The sequence below is a fragment of the Lissotriton helveticus genome, chromosome 6 (assembly GCF_964261635.1).
Source record: "Lissotriton helveticus chromosome 6, aLisHel1.1, whole genome shotgun sequence".
In the NCBI taxonomy this organism is placed as follows: Eukaryota; Metazoa; Chordata; class Amphibia; order Caudata; family Salamandridae; genus Lissotriton; species Lissotriton helveticus.
This window is the reverse complement of record NC_136067.1, coordinates 641,863,876-641,890,947: the sequence shown is the minus strand read 5'-3', so window position 1 is coordinate 641,890,947 and position 27,072 is coordinate 641,863,876. Positions and strand designations below refer to the sequence as shown.

General features: G+C 49.8%; 1 protein-coding gene and 1 non-coding gene across 2 annotated transcripts in view; both read left to right on the top strand.

Annotated features, from left to right (window-relative positions):
* Positions 1-27,072, top strand: part of LOC144762818 (vomeronasal type-2 receptor 26-like) — a 662,664-nt gene that overhangs the window by 476,598 nt on the left and 158,994 nt on the right. The window lies entirely within an intron of this gene.
* On the top strand, positions 23,557-23,748 carry LOC144764308 (U2 spliceosomal RNA). Its single transcript, XR_013596490.1, has one exon. It is a non-coding gene; the product is annotated as a U2 spliceosomal RNA (small nuclear RNA).

Sequence of the window (27,072 nt, the reverse complement as noted above, 5' to 3'; positions counted from 1 at the left end):
TGTGGTAAGTAAGTATGTGGTATTAAGTGTAGTGGACTTTTATATCATGGTATTGTGAGTCGTAGAGTAGCATGTATTGAGTGGAATTATGTGGCATGGTGCTGAATTATGTGGCATATTTGGACTCTTGTGGGGTGGACTGGATGTATGTGGTGCATTGTGGAGTTATGTGGAGTGGAATTGTGTGGCGTGTAATCTAATTGTGTGGAGTTGAATTGTATGGTATTGAGTAAAATGATGAAAAGAAGGTTGTAGCAAAGTGTGGATGCAATAATCAATGCAGCACGTGGTTCACTACAACACGTTTGGAACAAACCTTCAAAATTCACGTCTGACGGGGTGTGGCTAGCAGCCGAAGAGCATGGCTGCTAACTAAGAGAGCTCCCGCATACCCGCCGAATATCCTGAATAATCCTGTGTCATAGGGAGCTGTAAATTCACTCCGAGAGTGCGGCACATCTTGGGTGACCAGATGTGGGCAAAACGACGGTGAAAAGAGCCCTATGCGACTAGAGTGAGCCGAATGGACGAGGACGGAGGCTCCAACATGGCGACACCCAGACAGGCGATGGTGGCGTATTGATTCCAGTAGAGCCTGCACGCCGAAGCCCTTTCGAGACAAGCTGCGGACCAGGGTGAGGGTCGGAGAAGGCAGCTGACCCAGTGGAAGAGGTGAGTGGGGTCCAAAATACAGTAGCGGCCGACCGGAGGTAACGGGGTGGACGTTCCAGGGCAGAGGCCACAAATCGAGGCCCCAGCTTTGAAGACCTGCTAGGCCCCGACCGGGCCCTGCCGGAAAGAGAAAAATTGCAGAGCAGGGGAGTGACTCAGGGGCAGAAGCAACAATTAGCGGATGCTGGCGAGGCTGTCCAGAAGCAGTGACCCCCCCTCGCCACCATGAGCCGACCGGAAAGGGGACCTGGCCCCAGCCCTACGGGAGGCGGGCAATCAGTGGCCTAGCTGAGGCCGTGAGCCACAAGCGGCCCGATCGTTTTCAACCCCCCTCCCATGTGAACTCAATAATTTATTGCGGTTTCAGAGCCAGAGGCGGTGAATCCTGGCGACACCTGGGCTGCACGAGTACACCACCAGCAGAGATACTGAGGCTGGGTCAGCAGAGGATGGCGGGATCCCTGAAACCGGGGGCGTCCCAGAGGCTGCCAGAATAGCCAGAGAGGATATAGGGCACGAGTGGGGATAAAGGGTATGCATGACCACCACCACCTGAAGCGGCACAAGCATTGAGCGGTATGAGGGGTTCTCCTCCCCTCTTTTTTTAGTCAGGAGTGCCAGCAACCTCCTGAAAGACAGTGCCGAGCACCTAGAAACAGCCCTGGTCTCTGCGCAGCTACAGTTGCAGAAGGGATAGACGATGGCACCATCCAGCCAAACCAGAGATTTATGGGAAGAGTAGGCGATTGGGGCGCAGCTTGTTGAGGCCCCATAGTTGCGGAATACTCAGACACAGCGAGGGCCCTCGGACGGAGAGGAGACCTGAGCACTAGGAGAGGAGGGACCCTAGGCAAACACAATAGGCCAACAGCGAGATTGCTTGACTCGCTGGGTAGGCGGCGGGAATTACAGAGGCTGTCCCTGATGTTACTATTTGTTCCCAAGACTCCAAGACGCACACAAGGCAACAGGCAGAGGTCCAAAGGCCAACGCGCAAAATAAACTTGCCAAATTTGCCTGGAATAAAACAGGGGCTGACCGAGAAGCGCATCAAATGGACAAAACAGAGGCACAAAACGCCCCAAACCGGGGTCGGAACCAACGCTCCACGACGTCATGGCAGCCATAAGTGGAGTGCGCACCTCTATGGACCCAGTTAATGTAGAGGTATCTCTCATCAGAGCGGACTTTCACAAAATGGACGAAAAGGTGAAGGAACTCAAAATTGTTATGACAGCGCTGCAAACTGACACTTCCCAGCTCCAAACGCAGGTGGCTGAACTACAGCTTAGACATGAGTGAATGGCGCAGCAACTTGATGAATATGAAGGACGGGCCCATCGCAACAATATACGTATATTAGGCATTCCAGTGCAGCGAGGGGCCTGCAGCAGACCTTTATGTAGAGGAATTGATAACCACGCACCTACAACCCAAGACCCTGTCACAGTACTTCTCGATAGAGAGGGCAAATAGGGTGCCAGGAGGGAGGCCGAAACCCGGGCACCCAGAGACCCCTCGCCCATGTCTTTAATTATCCGGACAGAGATATCATACTGCAGACGGCAAGATCCAGCCCGCCTCTAAGGATTGATAACAACGAAGTCACATTCTTTCCGGATTTCATGGCCAAAGTAGAAGCACAGCGATACATCTTTCAGGCAGTGAAAAAAGAGCTCGGGGACCAGGAAGTGAAATAGGCCATGCTATTTACGGCGAAGCTCAGGGTGGAATCTGATGGCAGGAAATAGTTCTTCACATCGCCGGAGGAAGCGTGGGATTGGTTGGAGGGGTGGCACACGGTGGGGGGCCAAAGAAGGGATCGCACTGGAGGACCCGGGCCGCAGAGGGAGAACTTGGAGAACCCATCTGTAGGTGACTCCGCTGCCATAAACGCGAAGGAGACAGCGCCCGCATAGACCTTGGGGATGAGGAATGACCGCCGGTAGTCCTACAAAAGTGCAAGTATCGCAGAAGCGGTGAGACTGTTCCTAAGACTTACGTACAAATGTGGTTGCTTGGGGATTTAACTGTTGCATAATTTGTTTTAATCGCACCCCACTGAGGGAGATACTCCCGGGACACTTTACTAGAACAGAAAATGGATGGACCGCAACAGGCAAGATGTAATCTGCAACTAGCGGTGATGGGGGCTGGGTAAGCCCACATTTTTTCAGTACTTTGGGGGGGGGGGAGAGGCACTCTGCCTAGTTGGGGAGTGGGTAGTTCTAAATACATGGGCAGGGGGGCAGGGAGGGGGGAGGGGAGGAGGGAAGGGTGTTCATTTTCTCAATGTTTGGTAGACTTGCAACATGATAATTGTATATTGCAATGTAAAGATGTTCTAGCCGGTTTCAGCAGCGGGTGAAATACGCAGAGGAAAGTTACACATGTTCAGCTAGTATCGAATGCAACTAGTCCCTTATCATTGAACTACTGTATTGTGATTTTCACCATGGTACAAGATGGGGAATGAACGAGATCGATCACTCTCTATTCTAACCTGGAATGTGAACGGGATGGGGGATAAAATCGAAAGGGGAATTGTCCAAAAGTACTTGAAGAGACAATCTCTGGAACTCGTACTACTGCAAGAGACGCACTTGGTCGGGCATAAAAGCAAAGCCCTTTCTAGATAGGGGTACAAACTCCTAGTACATGCAGATTACACCACAGGCTCCAGGGGAACAGGCATTCTGGTTAAAAGAAGTACACCTCTTATCGCGCACCATACGTGGGCCGATCCTGGGGGTCGATTCGCAGTCTTGGAGGACCAGTGGGAGGGGAGAGCGCTTAACGTGATTTCACTATACCTGCCGTCAGCATTGGGTGAGGAAGCCCTGGTAGACCTTGGTAGTAAACTGACCGATCTTCCCGTGGGCACCATAATCCTGGGAGGTGACTATAATATGACGATGGATGACACAATTGATAGGCACCCACAGCGGCCGAGAGTGAGATCGAAGGGGCTCATGGCGGAATTTACCATAGCGATGGGCCTGACCGATGTGGGGCGAGCACTACAACCAACTGACACACAATACACGTATTTCTCCAACGCACACAAAAGTTTATCTCGTACCGATTATTTCCTAACACATACAGCCTCGTTAGGTAACTTTAGACACCCCAAGTCCTGCCAAGAGGCATTTCAGATCACTCTCAAGTCAGGATCGAATTCACACACTGGGAATGACAGACACGCACCACGATCGTCCTAAATCCGTGGCTGCTGAAAATTCCTGACGTAAAAGAGGAATTATGTACATAAACCAGTAACAATTTCAAAGAAAATCAGGGCTCGGTTGATTCGGTGCAAACCATATGGGAGTCATATAAAGTGGCTTTGAAGGGGCAAGCCTTGTCCTTAAAAACTGGGTATATTCAAAAGAAGCGCTGATTATAAGTTCAGGTGGAAGAAGAACTCCAACAACTCGAGTCAGACTACGCTAATAGCCCATTGGAAGACACTCAACATCACTTGGTACTTAAACAAGAAGAGTACAGAATTAAAACTAGAGAAAATATGATGGCCAAACACCACGGTATTCAACACAGACTGTACGAATTGGGTGACAGGGCCGGCAAAACCCTAGCATGGTTGGAGAAGTGAGATTAGGGAACAAGATGGGTGCCCAGGTTAACACTGCCAAGTTTCGAGACACTTACCCACCCCATGGACATAGCGGAGGCATTCGCAGATCACTTAGAGAAGATATTCTCACCCTCTACCAAATATACAAGAGAAGACTCTCGTCAACTCCTCTCGGACAGTGACTTGCTGACACTCTCGGAATCAGATAGAGATACCCTTAATGATGACCTAATGGATGACTATATTCAACGGGCCATCAGTCAAATCAACTCGGGAAAGGCGATGGGGCGAATGGCACTCCTATTGAGTTTATAAAAGCAACGGCCTCGCAAGAAGCCCCACACCTACGAGCTATGTGCAATGAAAGCTACAAGAAGGGACAGCTGCCTAAAGACCAGTGTTTGGCTAACATAGTAGTTATTCATAAGACAGGGAAGCCTGGGGACAGTTGTGGCTCGTATAGGCCTATCTAGCTGATTACCGTAGAGGCTAAAATTCTAGCGAAAGTCCTGGCCATACGACTCATTGCAGTCATTTCCTCCCTAGTCCACCCTGATCAATCTGGCTTTATGCCAGGGAGAAACACAGCACTTAATATCCTTCGTCTCCATAACGTGCTGGCGCGCAGAGAATTCCTGGAAGAAGATGCAGTGGTGCTGTTGTTGGATGGCTCTATGGCATTCGACTCTATAGAATGGCCATACTTATTTGAGGATTTAATCTGGGTGGGATTTGGCTCCAAGTTTCTGGGTTAGGTTAAACTGCTATATACAAATATACAGGCGCACGTGAGAGTCAACAACTACATGTCCTGCCCATTCACGCTACAGAAAAGTACCCGACAGGGATGTCCTTTATCTCCACTGATATTTTTCCTCATTTTAGAACCCCTCGTCCTGTGGATACGTTGTGACCTAATGGTAAGGGGGCTGAAATGGGCAGAGGTTCAGAAAGACCAAATATCCTTGTGTGCCGGCGACATATTGTACCTTGCCTCCCCCTGTAAATCCATACACACTGTTTTAAACATATTCACAAACTTCCGAAAATATTCTGGATATGCAATTAATTGGAGCAAGTCCTGCTTAAAGGGCAGATCCCTCGTCTTCCAGTGAACTATACGATAGAAGTGGCTAGAGAGGGGTTCCTGTATTTGTGAATATTTGTAACGTCAGATCCTGCTCTTTATCACAACCATAATTTAGCGCCCCCACTAGCCAGGCTGCGAACTGATGTAAAGCACTCGCGATCCTTGCCCTTGTCCCTAGTGGGCCACGCCGCCCTCTTCAAGATGCCGACCCTTCCGTGCTTTTTATATATTCTTCAGAACTCCCCAAACTGTGTCCCAGATGCATACTTCACAGCAGTGGAAAGTGAGGTCCGCATGCTGCTGTGGGATGGTAAGGCCCCTAGGGTGGCAATGAAAAAGCTAATGAAAAGTTGGTATGATGGGGGCATAGCATTACCAGACCTTGAGCTTTACTATTGGGCCTCACGACTGGTAGTGGTAAACCATTGGATGTATCACCTCCCTAACGATCCGGCATATGCTCTGGACAGATACCAAACAGACTGCTTGGGCTATCTAGGAGCCTTAAATTAAAAAAACAGGAAATGTAGATATTTTGGACCCACCTCACACACACTAGGGATTTGGCACCAAGTGAACTCACGACTGTGCTGGGCTACCACCCTCACCAAAGCAACACCATTGTGGTACACTCAGAAACTAGGCATGCTATCAACTATAAAGAAGGGGGACCCCTGAAAAGACATAGGCAGGTGAGCAGGGGAAAACAAGCAATAAATTATAACATGAGGAGAACCTGCCAAGTATGTTTAAATGAGGTCCTAGGGGAGGATCCTAAAATACAGACATAGGCTGGAAATGGAGTCAGATAATCAAATACAAAAATACATTTGATATTTTTATTATCAAAGACAATATTTTATTCATAAACATACATTATAGATATCAAATCATGACATAGTCATTTTCATTAAAACTAATCTCAGCACAAGTCCCACACACACCGTTCACGTCTCACAATCATACCAACACACATTCCATCCTTAAACAAAACATCATAAAACGCACAAATAATCACAATGGTACATATGCGCCACAAGATGATTAGATGACAAGGTAGAAATGGGTCATCAAGAGGGGGGGGAGAGAATTGTAGATGGAAGGCAATCCAACCACCCCCACACGAACAACACCAACGCGTGTTTCGGTGTGAACCCCCAGCCGGGGCTACACCTTTGTCAGGGCGGAGATGTACAGCGGAGTATGGGACAATATATCCGATGTTACAGATCCGGTGGGAACCACCGTTCCAGGAAACAGGGAACTGACAGAGATCACCTTGGCTAAAATAGGCGCAAGACCTGATGACCTCTGTCTGAAGGGCTGCCAACAACCAGCCACCTTCTATCACACTATCTGGGTTTGCCCTGCTATCCAACATATATGGGAGGGAGCCACAAACTACATTCAGACCGCACTGGGAAAAGAGGTAGCTCTCATGCCACAGCTGGGACTACTGAACATCTGGGCGGTGACTGACCTTACTGAAATTGAACAACAGCTGGTGACACACTAGTCAAGCGGGAACTGGCGAGAGGGTGGGGGGGCAACTCCACCTTCCACTCCGGTTTGGGCGAAAGAATTAGGCAAGTGCCTAATAGCGGAGAAGGAAGTATTTATAACCCGGGGGTGCCCCCAAAAATGGGACAGGAAATGGTCCAAATGGAATGTCTATTGTGGAGACATATTTATATCCCCAATGGTGGAGTTGGAAATGCGCAGAAGTGAGAACAGAGATGTATTAGATTAATCTATATGCTTTGCTGACCCCTGTGTAATATACAAATGTATGAGTAACTGTACTATCTACCTATCGGTATTGTACGTATAATTACTATTGAATTAAATAAAATGATTTATTAAAAAAAACTTTTACCACATATGCCCCTCTTTACACTCGCAGTCCATGAACAAAGTTCAATAAATGGAGTAAGCTCCTCCAAAAGTGGTGAAACAAAAGCAGACACTCAGCACTTCTGGGGATCGGGGGGCCGGTGGTGATGAAATACTGACCCTCAGTGCTTCTCTCCGGTCTGACGGCGGTGATACACGCAGCGCTCTCCGTGCTTGTTGAGAGCAGATAGGCGTGCCGGCAAGGCGGGCTTTTAGGCTTTCCCGACACCGCCGTGAATTGGGAAAATGACACTGTTTTGCCACGCATGCGTACGATGTAAGGTAGTCCCTTATGTCTCCTCAGATGGATGCACTTGTAATGGCATGCAAATTCAAGGCAGATAGGCGTGCCAGCAAGGCGGGCTTTTCGGCTTTCCTGACACTGCCTTGAATTGGGAAAATGCCACTGTTTTGTCACGCATGCGTACGATGTAAGGCATTGCGCGCATGCGAGACAAAGGGTGCCAATTCACCCACCAATGAAATGACAATCAAGTATTGAACATGCAATCGGAGTCATATTTCCACAAGACCGATTACATTTTAAACGGCAGTATGGGCGTGAAAGAAGGCACGAATGGGAGGGGGTGGGGAGAGGGTGGTGGTCCCAGAAGTTAAGGACTATGGGAGGAAACAGGGAGAGGCAGGGAAACAAAATGGTTTTTAAAGTAAAGGTGGAGGGAGGAGCTTGGCGGGCATCCGAGATGGCCGCGTGAGCACAGCGCTCCCCGGACCCCCGCCGCTCCCGGCTTAATATCCTGCTTTAATCCTGATTTCTGCGAGGATTCATATAGAGGACGTTGGGCTGATCTACCTGGACCTTTCAGAAACTGATTTGGACATCGGGTGCCTGAATTATGTTCAATTGAACTTTTGGGCTCCGCCCTCGAAGTGCGCCCGGGACTGGGTGAGGTTCGGTGGCCGTCTTGGAGTTGAACAACAACGGCAGGGGGATTGGTCTTGTGAGTCCCCCTCTTAAGTTTCGGTTTCGTTTCTGCCTCGGACTGGGACATTGGTGAGAGTGTCGGGCCAGAGCTGCGGCCGGGACACACGTAGGTTGTCTGGCCCTTGGCTGCTCTGTTCCTGGAGTGGGCTGCCTCTATCCTGGTGATACCCCTCTTGTAGTCCTTTGGTCCCGGGGCCTCCATTTCTGGTGCCCGGTCCGTCGACCCTGGTAACATTACTCGTGACGCATCTTCAAAATGGCGGGCAGAGGAGACCGAGAAACGCGCAAGACGAAGACATCTCTGCGCGGGGGTCCGGTTCAATCTAATGTTTTGGATCGTTATACCCACTCTAAGGGGTCCCCCGGAGCTGCCCTGCCCGGTCCCACTGCGTCGGACCAAGTACTGGATGCGTCGACGGAGCCCTCCTTGCAGGACATCATGGGCGCCATTTCTGGCATGAGGGAATCCATAGGCCAACAGTACAAAACTTTGGCCCACAAACTTGACACTGTGGCAATTGAGGTGAATTTGATTCGAGCCGATCTCTCCAAGACGAACGAAAAGGTGAAGTCGTTGGATATCAAATCTTCCAGCCTCACGACGGACGTCTCTGATATTCAGACGGAGATTGGCAATCTCCGTAGGGTGAACGATTTCATGACCCGGCGCTTGGAGGATTTTGAGAACAGGGCACGTCGCTGTAATGTTCGCGTGGTTGGTGTGCCGGAGAACCCAGAACCCCACTCGGTTGATCTCCTGGTTGAAGACCTTATCCAGAACCACCTTTCTCCGTCTGGCCTTAGTAAATTTTTCGCAGTGGAGCGCGCACATCGTGTCCCGGGGGGCCAGGGCAAGCCAGGCGCCCCGCCGAGACCTATTATTGCAAAGCTTTTCCACTACAGAGATCGGGACGCTATCCTGCAGGCCTCGCGGGTGAAGGGCCCGGTAGCCTTTGAAAATGCCACGGTGAACTTTTATCCGGACTTTTCCCAACAGGTCCAGAAGCAGCGTATGGGATTTCGTGGTACCAAGAAACGTCTTAGGGACTTGGGGATGCGTTACGCAATGCTCTTTCCGACCAGGCTGCGGGTGGAGTATAATGATCGAACTTTCTTCTTTGATCGGCCAGATGCTGCGAATGACTGGCTGGACTCCCTGCCTAATCGTCCCCCTGAGACTGAGTCCGGAGCCCACCCGGGCGGTGCTGAAGGTGGTGTAGAGAGCTGAACGTTTCGTCTTTGACTGATGCCTTGTTTTGTATAACTGGTCCAGGGATGTAGGCCTATGTTCCTCTACCTCATTTGTGTTTTGATGTATGGTCTTCTTCTCGCTATTGGTTTGATCGGGGGGCGGGTGGGACGGAGCCTTTCCTCCTCCGGGGTCTTTGTGTAGAATAGGGGTTCTTGGGCGACAGGCACACTGCAGGTTGGGGTGGCTTTTTAGCTTTTTGCAGGGGTGCAGGGTGGGGGGTGTTTTCTTGTTATTGGGGGGGTGGGTGGTTGGGAAGTTCGTTGTTTGTGTGTTCTGTGTTCAAGGCGACTTTATTCTGTATTTGAATTGCTTTTTGTGGTCATGCTCATTGATGGGGGGTTTGGGCTTTGTCGGGTGGGATGGGGGTAGCGGGTTGCGATTTGTTTTGTGGAACGTTAACGGTCTGGGTGATCGTATCAAACGAAGTGTGGTGTTGAAATGTATACGACGTTTATCCCATGACATTGTTTTCCTGCAGGAGACTCATTTGATAGGCAATGTTTGTCATGCAATGAATAGGTGGGGCTATCGCCTCGTAGCACATTCGGGGTTTACCTCGGGTTCCAGGGGTGTGGGTATCCTTATTCGGGCTTCCCTCCCCCTGGCTATTGATGATGTTATTCAGGATGACCGGGGGCGGTTTGCTGTCCTTGTGGGTCGATATGAAGGCCGTGCCCTCTCCTTATTAACTGTTTATGTGCCCCCCGGCTTGCAGACTTCTACTTTTTCAGATTTGGGCCGTGTCTTGTTGGACCTTCCTGATAGTACTCTCTTTCTGGCTGGTGATTTTAATTCGGTAGTCTCTGGCCTCCATGATCGCCACCCCCCTAGGGATACCCCGGCGGCTCAGCAGTGGTTGGGTGGCTTTTTGGATACCTTCGGCCTGGTGGATTGCTGGAGGCTTTTGCATCCTACGCAGCTTCAGTACACCTTTCACTCTGGTGCCCATGGGAGTCTGTCTCGGCTGGATTATTTCCTGATGCCTGCGGCTCAGTCCCCGGCGGTGCGTGAGATTGTGCACATGCCCAGGGGTATCTCTGACCACTCTCCGCTCTGGCTTCGTTTTGAGGTTGGGGTGGAGGCAGTGGGCAGGGTGGCTCCTATTAATCCGTGGTACCTCACCTCCCCCGAGACCCGCACCCTTTTGCTTAAGTCCTTGGACTCGTATTTTCTGGATAACGAGGGGTCGGTTTCATCTGCTGTGTCCCTGTGGGAGGCCTTTAAGACCGTGATTCGTGGGCAGGCCCTCTCCCTTATTGTTGAGGCTAAGAGAGAGAGGAATAGAGAGGTGGTTGATCTTGAGGGGGAGATTTCTGTATTGGAGGAGGGTTTGGAATCTGGTATCACGCCTGAGAAACTCCATGCCCTGGGTCTGAAACAATTTGCTTATAAGTCCTTGGTCACGGATGCCGCCAAAGTGATGTTTCGGGAGCAACAGGGACGTCTGTATGATGTGGGTGACAAAGCGGGTAAATTGCTGGCGTGGCTGGATAAGAAGGAGAGAGCTAATCGTGTGGTACCCGTGATTCAGTCTGCATGTGGTGTGAGTGTAACGGACCCGATTGGGATAGTTGACCGGTTTGCCGAGTACTTCCGTGTGGTGTATACCCCTGTGTCTGTGAGGGATGTGGTTGACTCTCGCCTTCTGCTGCGTGATATAGCCCTGCCCATTGTTTCTGATTTAGACCGTGTGGCGTTGGACTCCCCCATTACGGTTGATGAGATAGCTACTGCTATCCGTTCCCTCCGTTCGGGCAAAGCATTGGGCCCGAACGGGTTGCCAATCGAATTGTACAAGTTGCGTCCCGATAGGGTGGCTCCGTATCTCCGCGCCATGTTTCTGGAGTCCCGGGAACGGGGTATTCTCCCTTATGATCAGAGACTGGCCACGATAGTTGTCATCCCCAAGGAGGGTAAACCACGTGATCTTTGTTCCTCCTATAGGCCCATATCCCTACTAAATGTTGAACCCAAGGTATTGGCGAAACTCCTGGCATCCCGTCTCTTGACGGTCATTAGTGACTTGGTCCATCCGGATCAATCTGGATTTATCCCACATCGCAACACGGCTCTGAACCTACGTCGTCTTCACGGCGCGATCGCGAGGGCGGGGCTTCTGACGGAGCCGGCCATTTTGGCATCGTTGGATGCATCCATGGCCTTCGACACGGTGGAGTGGCCTTATCTCTGGGCGGCTCTTGAGAAATTTGGTTTTGGACCTGAGTTTATTGGTTGGGTCCAGTTACTGTACGCGGCACCTCTGGGGCAAGTAGTGGTGAATGGTAGGGTCTCGGCTCCTTTCACCCTTGGCAGGGGTACCCGTCAGGGATGCCCCTTGTCTCCGTTACTGTTTGCTCTCGCCTTGGAACCATTGGCTGCCTGGCTTCGGTGGGAACCATCTCTCAAGGGGATTCGCTGGTCTCTGGACTTTGAGGACCGCGTTTCGCTTTACGCGGACGATATCCTTTTATATCTCACTTCCCCGCGTAAATCTCTGTCTGTTCTGTTTGACGTTCTTGCTTCTTTTGGAGCCAACTCGGGCCTCGTTATTAACTGGACCAAGTCCTGCGTATATGTTCTTTCGGGGGTTTTGCCCCCCTTGCCGAGCAGACTTCCTATCCAGGTGGTCCAATCGGGTTTCAAGTATTTAGGGATTTTTATTACGTTGGACCCGACGCTCCGCTTTGAGCGTAATCTCCTCCCACCGTTGCTTAGACTGCGCTTGGATGTGGCCCGTTGGCGCAAGCTTCCTTTGTCTCCTCTGGGCAGGGCGGCCCTGTTTAAAATGATGTCCTTGCCGCGATTCCTTTACGCGCTTCACAACTCCTATGACGCTATTCCTAAGACCTATTTCCAAGTGATTGAGAGTCTTCAACGGCAATTGATATGGGATGGGCGACCGCGTATCGCACTCGCAAAACTCACCATCCCCTGGTACGACGGGGGCATGGCGCTCCCCGATATCAAGCGATATTACTGGGCTTCCCAGTTGTCTGCCATTAATCACGTGATGTTTTCCCCGGGTCGTAATCCTGCATTCGAGATGGATAGACTCCAGCTTCCGGGTGGGGACTTTACCAGAGCGCTTTATTCCCGATCGGCCGGGCGCCATCTTGTGGGCCCATCCAAGATTGCAGTAACTGTATGGCGAGCTGCGACTGTGAGTTTGGGGTGGGAGGATCGATTGACTTTGGCGACGCCGCTTTATGCCTCGGAACGTTTGGGCGGACTCTGGTCTACCAAGGGTTTCGACCGCTGGGATGTGATTGGGATTTGTAAGGTGGGTGACGTGTACTCGAACGGTTGTGTGAAGTCGTTCCAGGCCCTCCAGGCGGAATATGGTTTGAGTGGTAGGGAATTTTTTCGCTACCTGCAGGTCCGGCACGCCCTCGCCTCAGTCTTGGTTCCTGATGAGGCCCTGCCTGAATCTTCCCCCCTCGAGGACCGTGTCCTTGATGGGCATCTTCCCGATAGCACTATTTCTCTGATTTACAAGAAATTGATAAATAATCGGGCGGATTTACTGGTCCGACTTCGGGAGGCTTGGGTTGGCGATGGGTTGGAACTGGACGACGAGGATTGGCAGTCGGCACTCTCTTCTCCCAAGGAGGTGGCCATTCCTGCCCGTCTCCGTTTGATTCAACTTAAGATTCTTCATCGAGTCTATGTCACTGGTCCGCGTCTGGTTACGATGGGCTTTTCTTCGGATGGGCTATGTAAGCGTGGATGTGGTTTGAGTGCGACCTTTTTACATATCCTTTGGGAGTGCCCGGTTGTAGCTGCTTATTGGACTGCGGTGCTTGAGGTGATGACTGCTGTGACGGATGTGGCCCTGCGGCCGGAGCCTCGACGATGTCTGTTGAATGTGTGGGAGCCCACTGACTACTCTGTGGCCCAGACCAGATGGGCTACCCTTGGTTACATGATTGCGAAGCGGGATGTCGCGCAACTCTGGGGCGCTTCCAGGCCCCCTGAGGTCTCGAAGTGGGAAGACAACATGGACTGGTCCATGTTTCGTGAAAAGACGGTTTATGTGGCCAGGGGCAGACCCAGGGCGTGGACGAAGGTTTGGGGCCAGTGGAATGATTATCGTGGGGGTATTTGCACCCCTCCCCTTGTAGACACTGCTGAGATTGTCCTTTCTCCCTAGACTAGCGTTCCCGGAACCTTTCCATAAGGTTTTTTATATTTTCGGTTCTCCCCGCTGCTCCCCTCCCCCCCTCCCGACTTGATTGGAGCCTCCGGGCTCTGGGTGTGTTCTCCTGATCGTGGACCGTCCCCTCCGTTCTTTGGGCTGACCTTAATTCTCGTGCATTCGCCTTTTAGTGTTTGTTTTTCTTTTTGTAAAAAATATAAATACAAACTGTTTTGTGATAGCGATAGAGTAATGCTCTGTACTCGAGCTGTGCCTAACCACGGGTGTACATTTTTATTTCATGCATTGTGCCTTGTTATTAGCGGCCAGCCCGTGAGGTTGTAGGCCCATTCTTGTACTTTTCTATGCTTACTCCAATAAAGGTTTTTGAACAAAAAAAAAAAAAAAAAAAAGTAAAGGTGCCCATAGTCATGGAAGGACAGAAATGACAAGATGGCAGTCAGGAGGCGGGACTAACAAGCCGGCAACCAATCGGAATGCAGCATTTCAGATTTGAGCCAATTAAAAGCATGGACGGAAAGTGGGCGGAGCGTCCCCTGCTATACTGTATACAGCATCTCTCAACGAGACAGCGCATGCGCTGCCTAGGCGAGACCTAACTAGTAGTCGTTCAAGGGGGTCCTCATAGAATGTGGATAGCCATTTTTGGAGATTCCTCGGCTAATAAACAAAGAAAACATTTTCTAAAAACCTAATGATGAGAATGCTTGCAGAAGCTATGTACTATCTGTTAGTGGCACATATATGTAGTTCCATAAAATGTAATCGATAAACCAATTCCCTAAATTCAAATGATGAATTTATGAATGTATATTTTAATGAAGTAAACATACTTTCTTGAGTGGTCATTTTCAAAGTAAATAAAATACATCTCGTTTTTTAGAAGCTTTTTCAATGTGATTGAATTGTAATGATGAATTTTATCATGCGACAGTGAGTGCAATTTTGACTGATATTACAAATCATTATATGTACATTATCAATTTAGTTTGAGTTAAAACGTGTGACAAGTAATCATGTAGAATCACACAAAAGATTGAGATGGTGCTTTTGCCTATTGCCATTGTTTCCTACATCATCTCTAAAAATCTGGGTCAGAGAGAAAGGGTTACAATCTTTCTACTGACCTCTCTAGGTATTTGCAGTTTAACTAAACTGGCCCCCAGAATATGCCACAGAACTTGTGAGCCTGGGGACGCACCAAAATCTTACACCTTTCTAGGGGAAGTGAAACAAGGAAAAATATCTCCTTGTTCCTTCGTCTTTCTATGTGTGCTGATTCTGCAGCACACATAGAAAGAGAAATATCCCTTCTCAATGTTTTTTTTTGTGCAAGAAGATGCCCCTTTGGGCACAAAAAGCAGCCTGCATGCAACACAGGCACCCTTGCACCATGGTACAATAGTGCGTGAATTGGTACTAGGCTGCCAGAAGGACACCAAGAGAAAGGAATGGACAGAGATGCACGTTCTGGAAGCGTGATACCTCTGCCCGCGAGTGTGATGCACAATTGGGGTATTGTTTCAGATGGGGGGGATGGGTCCTCTTGGCACTGTATTGATGTTTCTGCATTTGTTATTAGCTTCTTGTGCAGCACAGGAGGTCAGTTTGCCAGTTACTCGTCTAGGCCTAGTTGGGGTTGGCCTGGCATGGGTCGGGGGTGAGGAGGGACGGGGTTTTGAGATAGGCAGAGTCAACAGCAGACACTACTTAATTTGCAGAGTTGCAAGGCACGCAGCAGGATCTTATGGCTGACACTGGCATGGGAGGTTTGACAGGGTTTGATACTACAGACCGCTCTCCCGGCAGGGTGAGTGCACACGGTACTTTACGCGCTCTCACATGAAAATACCACAGGAAACTACGTAAAGTACTGGCATACCTGACTAGACATGACATTGATGTCACACTTCTACAGGAAATACACCTACCTCTCACTAGTCCACTGTTTCGTAGTAGAGGCTTGCAAGGTAACACACATGCAGCGGGCTTAACCACGTATGCCCGAGGGGTGCTCATATGGGTTCGGCCTAAATCTGCCTTCACACTGGAACCCTTGCATGCAGACGCTAACGGTAGATATGTGATCTCTAGATGCCGGGAAAAGGGTCTGGACTTACTGATTTTCAATGTGTATTGGCCCAACAATCAAGGAAAGAAACCATTCCCTTGACCCAAATTGGTTCAAACACAATAGTCAAAACACATTTAAAATACTGAATCTTACATTCAACGTATGATCAATACAGTTTATTAAAAAATCATTTGTATTTTCATTCCATTTTACAAAGCAGTTAAAATCACATTACATTATACACTTATAACATCATAAAAACTCCATTCCTCCTTCCTACAACTACTACCAATATATCTAAAAGCAGGATTTTTTTGTAACAGGACAGTTTCCAATTATGACCAGCATAAAAAGAGACAAAACAACTGTTAGACGCAACCCTTATCGAATACCAATACACATCCCAAGGAGCTCTGGGACAACACAGTTGATACTCTGCAGAGGGGGATCCACTATCAGGCGACCTTGCTATAGCAGAGAGATTCTGGCGCTGGGCACCATACAGCACATCGTTGCTGTACATACAGAGAACACCATTGCTTTACTAAAGCTCGCACTCAATTCAACCTAACAGTCCCTTATCCATGCCAAGGACAATGGCGGATCCTCCTCCGCATTGCCATGGCCTGACGGCCATCCAATGCTAGGAGCCACGCACTCCTATAACAACATCGGCTCGACCAGTCTCACGAGCGGCTCAGTTTAATCTGCCCAGACGTTACTCCCTCTACTCCGGCAGTATCTCCAATTCCTCACGTGCCACCCACTTGTGCATTGTCCTGGCGTTAATTACATAAACCAGGCAAATGTTATGTGTTAGTCCTGATGATGATCCCGTTTATTGTTAAGCTTGGGATCGAAACGTCGACTTTTTAAAATAGTGCCACAGATATCCATTGTGCTTAATTGATGTGGTCACTACTTTGGCTAAACTTGCTGTATTTTCTCATTGTTTGCAAGTTGCCATTGCCCTTAGTCTTTGCCTGTATTTGTTGTTTGTCCAAACTGTGTGAATTGTTACTCCATTCCCCCGCACTTCCCGTCGTTACAAGGTACAGGACTTCCACCTATTATGTTTGTTTTTGTTCATCCTTAGCTTTATTTTTTGAAACACTGAATTAATAAAATTCCATGTCCGGCTGGGCACTGGATCTATATAGCAACCTAACACGGTCTATATTCTATTCCTTTTTGAAATCTTACTATTTGCTTAGGACCATTGTTTTTTGAAAATATGGCTAAGGAGAACGGTCACAGAATCTGAGAGCTGCAATGGCAGCTGATGGACATCCAGGAGACTTGCCGCCCATGGAGGAGCAGGTGACACCTATTTAAAAGATTTTAAAGGAAATATAATTTAATTATTTAGTATATGTTATTCAAATTCACATTATAATTAACTATTTTATAAATATTTTATGTAGCTCTAGACTATGCTTCTCACATAATCACCACTCAGGATGACATCTTGGGGTAATTAGAATCAAGCCTAGCCTCTTTGGATGGAATTTGGCAATCCTTCACCAATACCTACATAGAAAGTCAATGTCCGAGTGTCTCCAATACATCAACAAGCCTTTCCTTTAGGGCAAAGAAGACAACAATATGCTCCTGTATACGATCTGGAACCAGAAGTCAAGTTTGAGAGGTACAATACAGGACACAGGAAACGATTCTAGAGGAAATGAAGAGGGCATAGATACACTCTCCAACACTCTGGCTGTGTCTGAGCCCAAACTGATATGTGTCTGACACCATTAAAGACAATAATTTTTCACTACGTGGCATAAACGTGTCACTAGCTGATATTGCTGCAGCAATTAAAGAAAAATATGAAGGGCCAGACATAACATTCAAAATGATCAACATTTAAAAACATTTACATAACGTTCATGCCTCAATTAAAAAATGTAAGTCTCAAACATATACACACTTTAGTCTTGTAAACTTTATTTTAAATAATGTGCACTCATTTCCATAATTCCTAATGAGCAAGGGCAACAGACAGAATTTATACTGGAGTTCTTCCCTGCACCTAATTTCTTGCTGTATTCATGACCAGTGGAACTGTTGCAAAACATGTACTGCTTGATGCCATAAACAGATCTTTTGCTTGGAACGTACTGCCTGAACAGCAGCAAACCTTTGCACAGGAATGAAGACTTGTCAAACACTGTGGGCCAGGTTTACTAAATTCTCATGCAGGGCAGAGCAGAAGCCAAAAATGCTGTGCTAAGTGAGAAGGCGAGAGCAGAAGAGCACCATACTACAGAGATATGGTTATCTCCTTCCCTCGCCTAGTACCGGCAAACAATGTTGCTGCAGAGCAGCATGCACACACCTTTGCGCTTTAGTACAAGGGTATGTGCATGAGTCTAGCGTAGGTTTTGTACTGAAAGAGTACCATTCCAGTATGAAATACTATGCCTAGACATCTTTTAAAACATTTCCTGCTTGTATGAGTGCTTTACAGTGCAGTACACATGCAAAATTGGAGAAAAAGAGAAATGAAAACTTGCCCATTTTAACACCTGTTTTCAAATTACATGAAATGTTTAAGCCCTGTCTCAAATTTTTGGTATGTAGGGTGGCTGCATGGAAACGCACACGTCCCACCAATATAACTCCCATTGTAAATCCCCATGTAACGCAAAGCAAAACACACAAGGTGATGGACGGAATGTTGCACATTAGCAAAACATTCACCCCCAGTCACAGATCTGGGTTTAATCCATCGTTATTTTGCTCACCACGCCACCCCAGTTCAGACATGGCCATATGCAAATCCGCCTTGACCCTGTGCCTCATGGGAACAGTCCAGCCCGAACTGCCAAGGCATGTCTTCCCTGGACCGGAATCAAGCATCCTAGGACCAGTTTCTGGCTTTCAGCCGTCATCAGCCAGGATAGCTTGACTCCAGTGGCGTAGTGAGCACGGGACCCACGTCTGGGCATACCCTTTCCACATAGGGCGAACAGCAAAACACACAAGGTGATGGACGGAATGTTGCACATTGGCAAAACATTCACCCCCAGTCAAAGATCTGGGTTTAATCCATCGCTATTTTGCTCACCATGCCACCCCAGTACAGACATGGCCATATGCAAATCAGTCTTGACCCTGGGACTCATGAGAACAGTCCAGTCCGAACTGCCAAGCCAAGTCTTCCCTGGACCGGAATCAAGCATCCTAGGACAGGTTTCTGGCTATCAGCCGTCATCAGCCAGGGTAACTTGACTCCAGTGGCGTAGAGAGCACGGGACCCACGTCTGGGCATACCCTTCCGACATAGGGCGAACAGCAAAACACACAAGGTGATGGACTGAATGTTGCACATTGGCAAAACATTCACCCCCAGTCACAGATCTGGGTTTAATCCATCGTTATTTGCTTACCACGCCACCCCAGTTCAGACATGGCCATATGCAAAGCCTTCTTGACCCTGTGACTCATGGGAACAGTCCACCCCGAACTGCCAAGCTATGTCCTGAGAAAAAGTGTTCTTTCTGATCGGCATCATTTGTACCGGGACTCCATTGCTTTTTCATTGCCATCTCGTGTCAAACACTTCCACACGACCCACCTGGTCATTTCTGCTGATGCTTGAGGAAATTCTAACTGACACGACAAAAACCATCTTGCAGCCTGCACTTCTGCCCAGGAACTGTCACACAACCAACCCCCCCTGTTCTTTGCAGTTTACCAGAAAGCCATGAGACACTCACACCCTGTGTAAATGACTTGTTTTGCATCTCCTGCTCCCAGCCCGGTAAACATCCTTGACACCGTGATCAGGTTATCTGGACAATGGTCTGACTGCTGGGCCTTGATCAGGGTGATTAAACAATGACCTGAATGACTGGGCTTTGATCAAGGTGATTAAACAGTAACCTGAAAGACTGAGCCTTGATCAAGCCGTGTGAACAATGATTTGTGTACCAAGCCTTGACCAGGTCACCATCTACAAACGTCGTCTGGATCTGGTTATCAACTGCGAACGCTGCCCTGATTGAACAATGAACTAACAGCCAAAAGACTGAGATGAAAAAGTATAAAAGGCTTGTAAGCTGCGGAGTAAAGCAGCAGTCTCCTCTGTCTTGTTTCTGACAAGCTTGGGACTCTGTTCCATAGCCCAGGCTATTTGAATAAATCTGGGTTCCTCCTGCAGACGAAGGCTCCTGTGTCTCCTTTTACTACGTATGAAGGGTATGGAAGGCTTGGGCGGTTCCCCCGCCGCCGAGACCCAGTAAGTGGGTTAATCCGGTTCTTCAGTCCTTCCTGGACCGGAATCAAGAATCCTAGGACCGGTTTCTGGCTATCAGCCATCATCAGCCAGGATAGCTTGACTCCAGTGGCGTAGTGAGCATGGGACCCACGTCTGGGCATACCCTTCCCACATAGGGCGAACTGCAAAACACACAAGGTGATGGACGGAATGTTGCGCATTGGCAAAACATTCACCCCAGTCACAGATCTGGGTTTAATCCATCGTTATTTTGCTCACCACACCGCCCCAGTTTGCATTTGTCACCCCGAGTGGGACGGGTATGCTCAGACGTGAGTCCCATGCTCTCCATGCCACTGTAATCAAGCTATCCTGACTGATGAGGGCTGAAAGCCCGAAACCGATCCTAGGATGCTTGTTTTCAGTCAAGGGAGGACCTTGCTTGGCAGTTCGGGCTGGACTTCCTATGGGGCACAGGGTCAAGACTGATTTGCATATGGCTGGGTTCAAACTGGAATGGCATGGTGAGCAAAAAACCGATGGATTTAGGCACAGATCACTGTACTGGGGTGAATGTATGACATTGTTCTGCATTCTGTCCATCAACTGTTGTTTTAGCATTTATCACCCCGAGTGGGACGGGTATGCTCAGACATGAGCCCTGTGCTCTCCATGCCACTGGAATCAAGCTATCCTGGCTGCTGAGGGCTAAAAGCTGGAAACCGGTCTTAAGATGCTTGTTTTCAGTCCAGGGAGGACCTGGCTTGGCAGTTCGGGCTGGACTGTTCCAATGGGGCAGAGGGTCAAGCCTTTTTTGCATATGGCTGGGTTCAAACTGGAATGGCATGGTGAGCAAAAAAAACTATGGATTAAGGCCCAGATCCCTGTACTGGGGTCAATCAATCAATCAATCAATGCATTTATATAGCGCGCTACTCACCCGGAGGGTCTCAAGGCACTTGGGGAGGGGGGGTCCACTACTGCTCGAACAGCCAGGTCTTGAGCTGCTTCCTGAAGGCGAGGTGGTCTTGGGTGAGGCGGAGGTGGGTAGGGAGGGAGTTCCAGGTCTTGGCGGCCAGGTAGGAGAAGGACCTTCCTCCTGTGGTGGCTCTTCGGATGCGGGGGACGGCGGCGAGGGCGTGGCTGGTCGATCGAAGCCGGCGTGCGGGAGTGTAGAAGTTGAGGCGGCTGTTGGGGTATCTTGGGCCTTGATTGTGTAGGGCTTTGTGTGCGTCGGTGAGGAGACGGAAGGTGATTCTCTTGTTGACTGGGAGCCAGTGCAGGTCTCTCAGGTGTCCGGAAATGTGGCAGTGTCGGGGGATGTCGAGGATGAGTCTTGCTGAGGCGTTCTGGATCCGCTGGAGTTTCTTCTGGAGTTTGGCGGTGGTTCCGGCGTAGAGGGAGTTGCCGTAGTCCAGTCGGCTGGTGACGAGAGCGTGGGTGACCGTCTTCCTGGTCTCGGTGGGGATCCACCGGAAGATCTTACGTAGCATGCGTAGGATGTTGAAGCACGACGAGGAGACGGCGTTGACTTGTCTGGTCATGGAAAGGGAGGAGTCCAGGATGATGCCCAGGTTGCGTGCGTGGTCTGTAGGTTTGGGTGCGCTGCCCAGGGCGGTGGGCCACCAGGAGTCGTCCCAGGCAGAGGGTGAAGAGCCCAGGATGAGGACTTCCGTTTTGTCTGAGTTCAGTTTCAGGCGGCTGTTCATCATCCACTCGGCTACGTCTGTCATCCCTTCGTGTAAGTTGGCTCTGGCGGTGGCGGGGTCGTTGGTGAGGGAGAGGATCAGCTGGGTGTCGTCGGCGTAAGAGATAAGGTTGAGGTTGTGTTGGCGTGCGATGGCCTCGAGGGGGCTCATGTAGACGTTGAAGAGGGTGGGGCTAAGTGATGATCCTTGTGGTACGCCGCAGATGACTTCGGTGGCCTCGGACCTGAACGGGGGGAGGCGGACTCTCTGTGTCCTTCCGGCGAGGAAGGAGATGATCCATTCTAGTGCCTTCTCTTGGATTCCGACGTTGCTGAGGCGCTGCACTAGGGTGCGGTGGCAGACAGTGTCGAATGCCGCAGAGAGGTCCAGGAGGATGAGGGCCGCAGTTTCCCCGTTGTCGAGCAGGGCTCGGATGTCATCGGTGGCTGCGATGAGGGCGGTCTCGGTGCTGTGGTTGGCCCGGAAGCCAGACTGCGAGAGGTCGAGGGATCCGTTCGTCTCGAAGAAGGTGGCCAGCTGCTGGTTGACGGTCTTCTCGATGACTTTGGCCAGAAACGGGAGGAGCGAGATGGGGCGGTAGTTTTTGAGTTCGGTGGGGTCCGCTGATGGTTTCTTCAGTAGAGCGCTGAGTTCGGCGTGCTTCCAGCTCTCCGGGAAGGTAGCGGTGTCGAAGGAGGTGTTGATGATGTCCCGCAGGTGGGGTGCGATGACAGAGTCGGCCTTGTTGAAGACGTAGTGAGGGCAGAGGTCGGTTGGGGATCCGGAGTGGATGGAGTTCATCGTGCATTGGGTTTCTTCGGTGTTGATCGGAGTCCAGGCGCGGAGGGTGGTGGTGGGGGGTGCAGGTGCGGTCGTGGGGTGCGTTGGCTGTGTGATGAAACTGTTGTGTATGTCTGCGATCTTGTCGTGGAAGTAGGAGGCGAGGGAGTTGCAGAGGTCTTGTGATGGGGTGATGTCGTTGTTTCCTGCGTTGGAGTTGGAGAGCTCTTTGACGATGTTGAAGAGTTCCTTGCTGTTGTGTGCGTTGTTGTCCAGTCGTTCCTTGAATGCGGTTTTCTTGGTGGTGTGGATCAGTTGGTGGTGTTTTCGAGTTGCGCGCTTGAGGGTGGTCATGTTGTCTGGTGTTGGGTCTCTGCGCCATGCTCGCTCGAGGGCTCGGCAGTTCTTCTTGGAGCTCTTGAGTTTGTCGGTGAACCAAGGCGCTTTCTTACTGCCGGGTCTGCTGGGCGGGGTCCTCAGTGGGGCGAGGTCGTCTGCGCAGTTGCTGATCCACTTCGTGAGGTTGTTGGTGGCCTGGCTGGGGTTTGCTTAGCTGGCGGGGGGGTCTTGGCTCAGGGATGTGGTGAATGTATGACATTGTTCTGCATTCTGTCCATCAACTGTTGTTTTTGCATTTGTCACCCCGAGTGGGACGGGTATGCTCAGACGTGAGTCCCTTGCTCTCCATGCCACTGGAATCAAGCTACCCTGGCTGATGAGGGCTGAAAGCCCGAAACCGGACCTAGGATGCTTGTTTTCAGTGCAGGGAGGACCTGGCTTGGCAGTTCAGGCTGGACTGTTCCTATGGGGCGCAGGGTCAAGACTGATTTGCCTATGGCAGGGTTCAAACTGGAATGGCATGGTGAACAAAAAAACTATGGATTTATGTCCAGATTTCTGTACTGGAGTGAATGTATGACATTGTTCTGCATTCTGTCCATCAACTGTTGTTTTTGCATGTAACGCAAAGCAGCGCCGCACCCTGATTTGCGTCACTTTTGTGATGCAAACACAGTGCAAAATGTTTATAAATCTGACCCTATAGTCTTCTCAGAAGTATAAATCTTGAAAAGTAGATACTATAATGATCCATTAAAACTCCTTCACATATTTAGCATTGTCCTGCTACAATGCACAATGAAAAATGATCTCTGTTCATGAGGATTGAAAAAATAGTTGTTGGCTATCGCTTCTCGTCCTTTTGGCTAAGATCAAGTGTAGTATCTGTTCTTATCAGTTTAGTATCTGATAACTTCCTCTATCTGGGAACCATATATTAAATAGATTTTTGGAACAGGGAGATGGAATAGGAGCTTGTTCTGTCCACTTCACGCGTCAACCTGGTACTGCAGTACCTCCAGGAATGGTGCACTGCACCACCTGGCAGAGCACAGATACCCCTAGGATTGGCAAAATCATACTAGTAGAATAGTAAGACTGTTCTGTGGGATTGTCCACTATTGCCATGAGCAGTGTACACCCAATATATAGTAAAACAGACTTTGGTGTCCCACAATGATGCGTACTTTGTAAAACATTGTAGCATTGAATTGGAATGTAACATGTCCAGTAAATAGAATATTTATTTTTCAAAATCTATTATGAGACAGCAAAGTAAGCATTCTTACTGTGCTCTGTGTTGAACCTGCCTGGACTCAAAATGTGGATACGCATCTGATGAAAATCCAGCACAGTACAAATCTTTTCTATTTTCTGATCCGTCATACTCTTCTTCAGATGCATTGTCCATATTAGACCCTGCCTCAAAGCTCCCCTCAGTTATATGCTTTAAGGTCAGGGTAATAGCCATCCAATAAGACACCATCATAAACTTCCTTTCTAAATATAACTGTGCATCGAACAAGCAGAGGTACTCGTATGAATGGTAATTCCCTAAGACCACTTTGTGTGTGTATGACTTGACAATGAGATTGAATGGAAAATATTATGCAAGTCAGAGTGTAGCACAAAAAAAATCATAGAGACAGCTGAAACAAATGCCTCACATAACAAATATTAAAAAGTAATTTGTTTTCTGCAATCATCAAATACAAAAAAATTGAATCATTACTAATTATTATATTGGAAGACGGTGTCAATAGAGGGTGGCAGCCTCTCTCTGATATTTGTCGATCTGAAAACAGCCTTCGATTTGGTCCCTCGAGACAAACTGTGGGAGGTTCTTAGACAACTGGAAATTCCCCCTACCTTCTGTCATTGATCATGAGACTGCATACAGGTAATTTTGCCCAAGTAAGGTACATAATACATGGAAAATTGACCCCTCGCTTCCCAGTTAATAGAGGAGTAAGGCGGGTGTGTGCTTCCCCCTACCCTGTTTTGTCTTTTTATCAACGCTCTGGTGGCCCAATTAAGGGCCTCATTAGGATGGCGGACGGAAATGTGTTCCGTCCGCCATGGTCGCGGCAAAATCACTCCCGACAGCACCGCGGAGAATCCGCGGTTGCGATTAGGATGTTTATGTCAAGAAACTCTGACCGCGGCGGACGGATCATAACTAACACCGTCCGCGGCGGACGGAGCACACCAAAGACTGCCGTAAGCGCACGGTTCCGTAGAAACACCCTCTGCCGCGGACGAACATGACCGCGGGAACAGGCCCAACCGCCGCCATACCTGCGGAGGGTCCGGCTACGCGATTAGGATAATGCCGCCATACCAACGGAATCCATCACCGTCCTCGACCGCCGCGGAAACAATGCATCGCCAAACGGACCATGACTGCGGAAGGACCACACAAACACCATCCCTGCCGTCAAACCGATTACAAAATGGCAGACGAAAGTAAATAGAAAACACACTAAACAGGACAACCAACCACCTGAAACACCCACCCCCAGCAACTACATGCCCCAATGACACCCCCCCCAAACACCGAAAAGTGCACCAAAACACCACTCCCACAGAACACCTGATTGCCAACAACCATTGGGACACCACCACCACACAGAGTATAAAATGAATCCATCCCACCACCACAGTCCTTTGCATCACAGCATAGCTGCAAGCAAGAGCCACAAAACCACGAACAGCAGACACACACAAACACACACACAACCTGCACACAGACACACCCACCACACAAACATCCATAACACCATCCCTACACACCACACACCTGCACACCCCACCCCACCAGACACACACCTTGCACATCACACACCATGGCACCCAAGAAAAACCCCAAGTTCACAGACAGTGAGTTGAAGGTCATGGTGGAGGAAATCTTCCGTGTCGAACCACATCTTTTCGGCACCCTAGTCCAGCAGACCACCTTGGCAACCAAAAACAACATGTGGGACAGGATAGTGACCAGAGTCAATGCGTCAGGGACCGTGCCACGCACCAAACACGAGATCCAGAGGCGGTGGCACGACCTCAAGGCAAGGGTGAAAGGCATCAGGGCGAAGAACCACCTGCGGGCACACCACACTGGCGGCGGCACTCCCCCGGAGCCCATATCATATGCAGAATGGGAGGAGAAGGTGCTCGGCATACTGCACCCTGAGAGACTGGAAGGAATCGAGGAGGGACAAGAGGCTGGTAAGCGCAAACCAATGACCACTATCACGCCTTAGTCTGCCTTGCACAACTGCCAACACACATCTCCCTGTCCCCAATCTATGCATGTGTGCCACATAGTCACCCAAATGTGAAGTCCTGGGCTCAAATGCACCCACCATGACCTAACACAAATGTTGCCACCTACGTTCCCAGCCTTGCATGTTGTCAAAGCAGCCAGCACCACAACTCCCAACAGGCCCCCATGTCTACAGGGAGGGTGGTGGTGGGTGGTGGGTGTGAGAGAGGTGGGTGGGGTGTGTGAGAGACCAGCACTACCACTCCCAACAGTCCCCCATGTCTACAGGGAGGGTGGTGGTGGGTGGTGGGTGTGAGAGACCAGCACTACAATTCCCAACAGGCCCCCATGTCTATAGGGAGGGTGGTGGTGGGTGGTGGGTGTGAGAGACCAGCACTACAACTCCCAACAGGCCCCCATGTCTACAGGGAGGGCGGTGGTGGGTGGGGTGTGTGAGAGAGGTGGGTGGGGTGTGTGAGAGACCAGCACTACAACTCCCAACGGGCCCCCATGTCTACAGGGAGGGTGGTGGTGGGTGGTGGGTGTGAGAGACCATCACTACAACTCCCAACAGGCCCCCATGTCTACAGGGAGGGCGGTGGTGGGTGGGGTGTGTGAGAGACCAGCACTACAATTCCCAACAGTCCCCCATGTCTACAGGGAGGGTGGTGGTGGGTGGTGGGTGGTGTGAGAGAGGTGGGTGGGGTGTGTGAGAGACCAGCACTACAACTCCCAATGGGCCCCCATGTCTACAGGGAGGGTGGTTGAGGGTGGTGGGTGTGAGAGACCAGCACTACGACTCCCAACAGGCCCCCATGTCTACAGGGAGGGCGGTGGTGGGTGGGGTGTGTGAGAGACCAGCACTACAACTCCCAACAGTCCCCAATGTCTACAGGGAGGGTGGTGGTGGGTGGTGGGTGTCAGAGACCAGCACTACAACTCCCAACAGTCCCCCATGTCTACAGGGAGGGTGGTGGTGGCTGGTGGGTGTGAGAGAGGTGGTGGGGTGTGTGAGAGACCAGCACTACAACTCCCAACAGTCCCCCATGTCTACAGGGAGGGCGTGTGTTGGGTGGGGGTGTACTGATTCCATAGTGAGT